At 34.9% G+C, this 4258-nt stretch overlaps 1 long non-coding RNA gene across 1 annotated transcript; it reads right to left on the bottom strand.

Annotated features, from left to right (window-relative positions):
- Positions 1-1689: 1689 nt before the first annotated feature.
- Positions 1690-3029, bottom strand: LOC120212090. Its single transcript, XR_005524658.1, has 2 exons — positions 2960-3029; positions 1690-2297 (listed from the first exon to the last, which is right to left on the bottom strand). It is a non-coding gene; the product is annotated as an uncharacterized LOC120212090 (long non-coding RNA).
- Positions 3030-4258: the final 1229 nt, after the last annotated feature.

Below are 4258 nucleotides of genomic sequence, written 5' to 3'. Positions count from 1 at the left end.
TTCATCTAAATGAGTAAATAAAAAAAATTAAATTATAAAAGCGTTTGTTAGAATTTTTACATAATATCTTATTAATTTATAATTCTGATTATTTAGTATGATGTAAGTTGAGGAAATTATTCCTACGGTGGAGCATTCTGTGGAAGGTGGAGGAATTATAGTGGTAAAGAGTTGCAACTTCAATTCTGGAATTGTTTCGGATCCTCAAAACCAACCTAAATGATGGCCTATTATGTGATGGACACAATAACATGTGTGGGGCAGTTAATGGTTTCATACTTGAAGCCCATAATTGGCATGCTAGAAGAGACTTGATAAGGAAAATGGTGGCAAAGTGAGTATGATAGTAAATGGAAGTATCATTATATGCCTCTAGAGTTGTACGAAACTAGGGGGAAGTAGATAGGAAATTTAATGGAATGTCGAATGATGTATACTGACACATGATAGAGAGACACGACCTTCAAAATCCGTAATTGGGATGATGGAATACTAGGAGACTAGGCTGACGACAAATCAAGTTGCCAAAGTGGGAGAAGCACTTTCCTTAATGAGGATGATAGAGATTACGGATAAGGCTTGTGTTGCAATGAAATAGAGATGTAATGGACGTTGTCATTTCGGCCGCAACACTTGTCCACATCGCTCACCTAATGCTGTCAAATGAACATATACGGGAAGCACAAAATTACACAGAAGAGTTGCATAAACAAATTGACACCACCTCAAACTATGATCCATTCCGACAGACCAACACCATCGGTTTACCATTTCATATGTCAAACAATCATCATTCGATTCGGAGTCCAGTGTTGCATTTTCGCCAATATAATAGAGTTAATCGCATGACGCATCCCAAAACTGTGACTCATTCTATATCAGTCCCTAAGTTTTGAACATCTATTCTAACTCTAATTCAATCCCCAAACTTCTGAGCATTACATATTCTTCCTCAAACTGTAACCCTCGTTCTAAATTGGTCCCCGAACTAATGAATGTTCATATAAAATGCCCAAACTATGCTCAAAAGATCGAATACCAATTTAGAATGAGAGTCCGAAATTAGAATGTTCAAAAAGTTGAAGATCAATCTAGAATGGTATGTAGTTTGAGGACGTGTAGTGCAATTAACTCAATATAATATAATTGTCCACTTAATATTTTTAAAAAATAATATGTGATAATTACAAGATATTATCTATTCAAAACTTTTTTAATTTATTAATTTTTTGATCAATTTTTTAAACCAAAAGCATCTAGTGAAGTGACAACCTATATCATATATAATATCTAATACTCAGAAAGTGAAAATATAGCACAACAATGCGTCTACCGAATTTAATATGGGTTGGAGTGTTGCTGTGCACAGTAGTTCTGGTATATGGCAGTTTTGAAAGTTGTGTTGAGCACTTGCATTTTGCTAGGGACACATATTGAGCATTCAGTTTTGATAACTTTGGTGAATGTTTGGATTCGGACACGAACCCTGTTGTGTATTCACGCTTTGTCCCGAAGAAAGAGGGTGGGGGGGGGGGGGAGGCTCCACCATTTGCATCTTGCAATGTTCTAATTCTTACTCGAGTCTGGAAGCTGTCTCGGCCAAAGCATATATACGTACGACACATACCCAAACATTATGAGACGACATAAGCATAAATAGCATGCGCATAACCATTACAGAGGAATGTAGCTAAACAAAATTCAACGGATACAGATTTCCAATGGTGGTGATCTCCATTTCCATAACAAATATCAATCAATCATTCTTCTACCAATTGTAGCCCTCATCTTATATATTACAAAAATAACATAATTCAGACCTTTCTTCACAGCTTTGCTTCCCGCCTTATCTTCCCTTCAATCAATTATCAAACTACTTACTGTGGCTATTAGCAATCAAAAACATCATAAACACTACTCAACTGAAATTATCTCTACTTTTCTCTAAAATTATCAGCTTTTAGGTCGCTTTGTTTTCTGGAATTGGGGCATTTGTATGTACACTTGATCTACTTTTAGGCCATAGCAGGGATGCTGGAATTCTGACGACTTCTGTTTAGGCAATCGAATCCTTCTACTCTAATGGTGGCCGGTTTATAGCCAAACTTCAACCTAGTACACCGTCCTTTACATGATGATGATGAAGACAGAGATGGGATTTCCAGGGATACATGTCTTCCGTCATTGAATAGAGCATCTTTCCACAGGTGGATTCGAAACCCTACTTGGAGGCGACCGTGAAAAAATGGGGGTGGTGATGCCACTTGGTTTGCAGATTGTTCTATCCCGAAATCCTCCTGCAAAAAAAAAAAAAATGGTTAAAACAAGTCAACCCTGGAAGCTGCTCAAGCTTGGAACATATATATTGAAAAACAAGTTCAATTTGTCCAGAAAATTCATGGCTAGAAAATCATATCTTCATACCATATAATACTAAAGCAGATTCAAGAGAGTATCAAACACAATTATATTCAACTTTTTCCTAAGATTTTCATGTATCTAGAATGGAAACAAAAATATTAATCAATATTTCTAAATCTTGGAATAAATATTGAAAGTTTAAAACACATTAAGTTTGATTTGTCCATAACTTTAATGATTAAAGGATCATAAACTCAGTTACTCGATGAATTCAAGAGCGAGCGAGTGTCAATCACAGATTTGAGTCAAACAGAGCAATAAACTTCTAAGATTTTCATGCATTAGAAGGTTTTGAAGGATCATACATATTAACAATAGGATGTTTAGACAAATTTGCGTCGAACACAAATTCAGTATTTTCTAAGATTTTCATGTGAGTGACAGCAGCAGTTTCGTGTCAAAGAAAGCTAATTCAGCCTATTAAATCCTTGCACTCTAATTCAGATACAGTCAAACAAGAGTATCAAATACAAACATGTGAATCAAATACGGACACTTGAAAAAATTATATGAAGTTAGAGCTCAGATTCTAAAATACCTTCTTCAGGATGATATCTAAAAGCTCAGACCAGCTCTCAAGTCAGTTATCTCGGCTTGATCACGGAAATAAAAAAGCACAATTAAATAACGACGCTTATAAAACAAAACAAATCAAATCCAAATAAATAAATAAAATTCAAATAATAGTATCAGATAAAAGGAATGAAAACTGCACCTCAAATTCAATGTCAAGGGCCTGCTAGGGTTATTGGGGAGAACCCAATTCGCCGAGGCTTAGGGCTAACAACGGGGCTGCCCCTTTGGTGATCATAAGCCGAAACAGCGGCGTTATGTACAAGATTGCAATGATCCATCTTCCCGAGAAACAAAAAATTAGAAAAGAACGCCTATACAAGAAACCCTAAAGAAGAACAAATCAAGTCACAGATCCAACAATCAAGATTCAATTAGAATGATTGAATAAAGACAACCCAAAGTTTTTTAATGATAAAAAAGAAGAGATCTTTAGCTTAATATTGGAAAAAAAAACAATTGGAATTAAATCAAGCAAAACCCAGTATTCATATAATTAACAAGAGAGACAAATTTTAAAAGGCCCGAAAAATTAGGGATTAATTAAGAGATAATAACTAAGAACGAAAACCCCAAAAGGGAAGTTCAACTTTTACATCTAAAAACATATCAGTTTTGCTATAAAATCACTTAGAACTTTGACTGAAAAACAAATTTGTTTTTAACTGGACAAGAACAGGGAAAAATACAAGAGACCAGATACACATAGACATAGACATGAAATTCGAATTGGTTTTCAGATTACCCGAAGGAATCCATCGAAGGAAAAGGCGGGCCACGAGGCAGACGAAAGAAGGCAAAGGCAGCGAAAGGGAGTTTATATTGTCTGGGCATATGCATATCAAAGACGTTAACTTCATTTTTTATTGAAGTTGAGAAAAAATGTGCTAGCCCATCTAAATTCACCCTAAAACGATATATCAATACATAAATCCGGGGTTCGAACAATCCGCTACTTTAGTATAATATATTTGTATTATAAATGGGTATGGGGATTTGATCCTCCAAGGACACTCAATTAACCATGCTCTTGAACATATATTTGTATCTGTTAGTTTTTTGGTAAAATCTCACATTGGTTGTGTAAAAGGAGGAGGGAAAATTATTTTGCTATAAATAGAATTCTTCTCCTCTTTAGTTTAGCATCCTACAAATATAAACATTCTTCATTGTTAAAGACTATTTGTAATCTTTCTCTCTTTGTAATATTTCCTCTATTAGTAAAATATTATTTTAGTAGTGTTCGAGAAGGTAGACATAATTT

This window comes from Hibiscus syriacus, unplaced genomic scaffold (genome assembly GCF_006381635.1).
Source record: "Hibiscus syriacus cultivar Baekdansim isolate YM2019G1 unplaced genomic scaffold, ASM638163v2 tig00109992_pilon, whole genome shotgun sequence".
NCBI classification, from domain to species: Eukaryota; Viridiplantae; Streptophyta; class Magnoliopsida; order Malvales; family Malvaceae; genus Hibiscus; species Hibiscus syriacus.
This window is presented reverse-complemented; position numbering and strand designations above follow the sequence as displayed.